The sequence below is a fragment of the Scyliorhinus torazame genome, chromosome 17 (assembly GCF_047496885.1).
Source record: "Scyliorhinus torazame isolate Kashiwa2021f chromosome 17, sScyTor2.1, whole genome shotgun sequence".
NCBI classification, from domain to species: domain Eukaryota; kingdom Metazoa; phylum Chordata; class Chondrichthyes; order Carcharhiniformes; family Scyliorhinidae; genus Scyliorhinus; species Scyliorhinus torazame.
Window position 1 is genome coordinate 125,836,453 of NC_092723.1, and position 6,000 is coordinate 125,842,452.

A 6,000-nucleotide genomic window follows, 5' to 3' on the forward strand; every position below is an offset into this window, starting at 1 on the left:
TGTGTGTGCTCTCACTGGTGATTGGCTGCGGTGTTGTGTATGTTGATTGGTCCCACTGTGTGTCCATCAGTGTGTGTCTGCACCATGATATACTGGTGTATATTATGACATCCCCCTTTTTATATAAAAAAATGTGCCTGTGTGACAATAAATAGTGTGTGGTGAATGTTCCTGACTACGTGTGTGCGAAATATTTAGAGGAATATGTACATAAAACTAAGCTATTTACATGGGAAGGTACCTGGTGTAGAAAAAACTGTGTCACGCAAATAACGAGATGAACACTATACACAAACCACTTGAACAATTAAACGGAAGAACAGAACAGACCAGAGAGTCCATTAGTGCACAAAGTTCACAAATTAAGTCTCTGAGGTGGGCGACGAATTCTGGTTGACCGTCAGGGTGGCACACCACTTAGCGTCTGGATCAATGCTGTATACCAACAGCGGCTGGTGTCTTTGCTTCGGAGACAGCCTGTTTTTCGTTACGACACCGACTCGAAAAGGCGCCTTCGGGTCCTCGGTGTCACTGCTGTGTGGGAGGTCGGATTCGGACTCGGTGACCGTGGGTTGAATTGCCCGAACATTCCTGCAAGGTTGGCTGAAGCGATATGAATTGGAAGGCTGAGCTGTTCGACAGCAGGCAGCGTAGTGGCCAATCTTCCACATCATAGGCATTGTCGAGATTCTGTGGGGCATTGCCGCTTTAAATGGGCGGAGCCACAGTTGACGCACATCGTGACATCACGTTCGCTGCGCCACCGTGCATGTGCGGTGCCGTCATGCGTGGTGCGCGCCTGCGCATTAAGTTCCTCCACGTCGCCGTCCCCTCGTTGGTGCGCACAAGCGCGGGAGTCCGCGACAAGCGTGTGAAATGGCCGCCCTCATCCAGGCTGAGGCCCAGGAGGTGTTCAATCACTTGGACCGTTCAGCCTCGTGGGGACCTTGCCGCACTGTTTCAGCCGCTTGTATATGGGAGTACCGACTGGTGGCATTTTCATGTAGGACACAGGTCTCGCTGGCGGTCGCTAGGGTGAGTTGCTTTACTTTGAGGAGCTGCTGACGTAGGGGATCCGACTGAACACTGAAAACGATCTGATCGCGTATCATGGAGTTGGAGGTGGGCCCATAGCTGCAAGATTGTGCAAGGATGCGGAGGTGCATTAGAAAGGATTGGAAAGGTTCGTCCTTTCCCTGCAAACGCTGCTGGAACACGTAGCGTTCAAAACTTTCATTCACCTCTACGCTGCAGTGAGTGTCAAGTTTGAAGAGAACAGTCTTGAACGTCGTCTTGTCTTCGTTATCTGCAAAGGTGAGAGAGTTGAAAATGTGGATGGCATGGTCCCCGGCCGTGGAGAGGAGAGGAGCAATCTTTCTGGTGTCCGAGGTCCTCCCTGGCTTCGAGGAAGAGCTGGAAGCGCTGTTTGAAAATCTTTCAGTTGGCCCCGAGGTTGCCGGCGATGCGGAGCGGCGGCGGCGGGCTGATGTTGTCCATGTTGCAGGATGACGGAATGCTGGCAGAAGGCAGATCACTTGCAGGTAGGTCTAAAAAGTGCTCGTATGCAACCACACCTGGTATCATGATATATTGGGTGTTCTGGATCACATACAGGTCACTAACACTTGAAGTAGTGCAACACTATTTTATTAAAAGGTTAACTATTTAAACATACTTGAACTGTGGGTAAATACGATACTAGCTTTAACTGAAGACCTTTGCCTTGTCCCAACCAGTCGATGCACTCAGCACATGGTGAATATCTGTGTTGCAGGCTGTGAGCTCTGTGCTCCTAGCTAGCTGCTACTCGAATGAGCGGGAACTCTGGTTCCCCTGTCTTTATAGTGCGTATGCTCTCACTAGTGATTGACTGCGGTGTTGTGTATGTTGATTGGCCCCACTGTGTGTCCATCAGTGTGTGTCTGCACCATGATATACTGGTGTATATTATGACACTTGCTCTCTTCTCTCTCTCTCCCCCCATCACCACCAGTGGTGCAGTGGGAGATTTTGAGGTGTAGCAGTTCGGAGAAAATGTGTTGCCCATATAATTTCTCAATTTATTACATTGCTTTCCTATGTATTAATAATTTGAATCGCCAAACATCAGTATTAATGCTTTTTAAGTGAAAAATATTAGTGCCAATTGGCATTTTTTTAAATAAACATTTTATGGAGGTTTTTTGGGGGTATTGTAACAGCAGCAATATAAACAATGTACATGAGAATATAAACATAGTGCAAATACCCCCTCCCTCTGCTGACGATTAATTTTCCACAAAGAAATCGACGAATGGTTGCCACCTCCGGGCGAACCCTAATAGTAACCCTCTCAAGGCGAACTTGATTTTCTCCAAACAGAGAAAGCTAGCCATGTCCGATAGCCAAGTCTCCGACTTTGGGGGCCTTGAGTCCCTCCAAGCTAATAGTATCCGTCTCCGGGCTACCACCCAAGCAAAGGCCAGAACGTCTGCCTCTTTCTCCTCCTGGATTCCCGGATCCTGCGACACCCCGAAAATCGCCACCTCTGAACTCAATGCCACCTTTGTTTTTAACACCGTGGACATGACATCAGCAAACCCCTGCCAAAATTCCCTAAGCTTTGGACACGCCCAGAATATGTGGACATGGTTCGCTGGTCCTCCCGCACATTTTGCACACCTGTCCTCCACCCCAAAGAATCTGCTCATCCGGGCCACTGTCATGTGGGCCCAGTGAACGACCTTGAATTGAATCAGGCTGAGCCTGGCACATGTTGCGGTCGCATTGACCCTACTCAAAGCGTCCGCCCAAAGTCCCTCCTCTATCTCTTCCCCCCAGCTCCTCCTCCCACTTTTGTTTCAGCTCCTCGGTCTGCCTTTCCTCTGATCCCATAAGTTCCCTGTAAACATCAGAGACGCTCCCCTCTCCTACCCATCCCCTGGAAACTACCCTGTCCTGAAACCCCTTCAGCGACAGGAGTGGGAAGGTTGATACCTGTCTACACAGAAAGTCCCACACCTGCAGGTATCTTAATTTGTTTCCCTTCACCAATGCAAACCTCTCCTCCATACTCAGAAAGCTCCCCTCTATAAACAAGTCCCCCATCTTCTCAATCCCCGCTCTCCGCCATATTCGGAACCCCCCATCCATACTCCCCGGGGCGAACCGGTGATTATCGCAGATTGGGGACAAGACCAATGCTGCCACTGCCCCCACATACCTCCTCCATTGCCCCCAGACTCTTAGGGCCGCCACCACAACGGGGCTGGTGGAGTACCGCGCCGGCGGGAACGGCAGAGGCGCAGTTACCAACGCCCCAGACTGGTGCCCTTACAAGAAGCCGCCTCCATACGCCCCCATGCCTTCTTCCCCCCCACTAGCCACTTCCTAACCATGGCTATGTTAGCCGCCCAGTAATAATTGCTAAAGTTCGGCAGCGCCAGCCCACCCTCCCCCCCGACTCCACTCAAGCATTACCCTCCTCACTCGCGGCGACTTGCCCCCCCCACCCACGAAGCCAGCAATAACTTTATTGACCCGCTTAAAAAAGGACCGCGGAATAAAGATGGGGAGACATTGAAATACAAACAGGAATCTCGGGAGGACCGTCATTTTCACCGTTTGGACTCTCCCAGCTAGAGACAACGGGAGCGCATCCCATCTCCGGAAATCATCTTTCATCTGATCTACCAACCGGGCCAAGTTCAATTTATGTAGCCGGTCCCAATCCCGCGCTAACCGAATACCTAGGTACCTGAAACTGTCCCCTACAAATCTAAACGGCAGTTCCCCCAGTCGCCTCTCCTGACCCCTCGCCTGGACCGCAAACATCTCGCCCTTCCCCGTATTAAGCTTATACCCCGAGAACCGGCCAAATTCCCTTAAGTTACCCATGGTTTCGTCCATCCCCTCAATTGGATCCGAAACATACAGGAGGAGGTCATCCCCATAAAGCGAGACTCTGTGCCCACCACCACCCCCACCGGACCAGCCCCTTGAGGCTCTCGTAGCAATTGCCAGCGGCTCTATAGCCAGCGCAAACAGCAGTGGGAAGAGGGGGCATCCCTGTCTCGTCCCCCCGGTGCAGTCTAAAATAGTCAGAAGTCATCCTATTTGTCCGTAAACTCGCCACAGGAGCCTGATACAGCAACCTGACCCAGTCAATAAAGCCCCTCCCAAATCCGAACCGCCCCAGAACCTCCCATAAATAATCCCAGTCAAAAGCTTTTTCCGCATCCATTGCGACCACTACCTCCACCTCCCTACTTTCCGGGGCATCATGATCACGTTTAACAGCCTCCTTACATTGGCCACCAGCTGCCTGCCCTTAACGAACCCTGTCTGATCCTCCCCAATAACGTCCGGTACACAATCCTCAATCCTGGAGGACACAATATTGGCCAACAGTTGGCATTTACATTCAACAGTGATGTCGGCCTGTAGGACCCACATAGCTCCGGGTTCTTGTCCCACTTCAGGATAAGCGAAATCGTGGCCTGTGACATCGTCTGGGGCAGAACCCCTCTTTCCCTTGCCTCATTAAACACCTTCATCAGCACCGGTCCCAATACCCCGGAAAACCTTTTATAGAACTCTGCAGGGTACCCGTCTGGCCCTGGGGCTTTACCCGACTGCATGGCCTTAAAGCATCCACTATCTCCTCCAACCCGATCGGGGCCCCCAGTCCTTCTACCAGCACCCCGTCCACCTTCGGGAAAGTCTGCCCCTCCTGGAAGTGCCTCATCCCCTCCGGCCCCGTAGGGGGTTCCGACCTGTACAGCCTGCTGCAGAAATCCCTAAACGCCTTACTTACCCCTGCCGAATCCCCAACCAAGTTCCCATCCCCGTCAATAACTTTCCCTATTTCTCTAACTGCCTCCTTCTTTCTGAGCTGCTGTGCAAGCATTCTGCTGGCCTTCTCTCCATGCTCATAGATCGACCCCCTCGCTTTTCTGAGTTGTTCCACTGTCCTCCCTGTGGTTAACAGGCCGAACTCCACCTGTAGCCTCCGCCATTCCGTTAAAAGCCCTATCTCTGGAGTCTCCGCATACCTCCTGTCGACTTGTAGAATCTCTTTTACCAGTTGGTCCGTCTCTGCCCTGTCCGTCCTGTCCCTGTGAGCCCGGATCGAGATCAGCTCTCCTCTCACCACTGCCTTCAGTGCTCCCCAGACCACGGCTGCTGAGACTTCCCCCATATCATTTACCTGCAGGTAATTTTGTATGCATTTCCTCAGCCTCTCACACACCGCTTCATGCGCCAACAGCCCTACATCTAATCTCCATTGCGGGCGCTGATTGCTATCTTGACTAACCTGCAGGTCAACCCAGTGTGGAACATGGTCCGAGGTTGTGATCGCCGAGTACCCCGTGTCTACCACCCCTGCCAGTAAGGCCCTACTCAAAATACAGAAATCGATCCGAGAGTATACCTTATGCACGTGAGACCAGAAGGAGAACTCCTTCATCCTCGGCTGCCTAAATCTCAATGGATCCATCCCCCCCATCTGCTCCATGAACCCTTTCAGTTCCTTTGCAGTTGCTGGCACCCTGCCCATTTTAGAGCATGACCGATCCAGGCCGGGATCAATAACTGTATTAAAGTTTCCTCCCATGACCAGCTTGTGCGAGTCCAGGTCCGGTATCTTCCCCAGCATCCTCTTTATGAATTCTACATCGTCCCAATTTGGTGCGTACACATTAACCAGCACTACCTTCACCCCCTCCAGCTTACCACTAACCATAATATATCAACCTCCCACATCCGAAACTATTCCACCCACCTCAAATATCACCCGCTTATTAATCAAGATCGCAACCCCTCTAGTCTTTGTGTCCAGCCCCGAGTGGAAGACTTGACTAACCCAACCTTTCCTCAACCTAACCTGGTCCACTACTCTAAGGTGCGTCTCCTGCAACATTACCACGTCAGCCTTCAGTATCCTCAGGTGCGCAAACACACGCGCCCTCTTAACCGGCCCATTTAACCCTCGAACATTCCAGGTGATCAGCCTGGTTG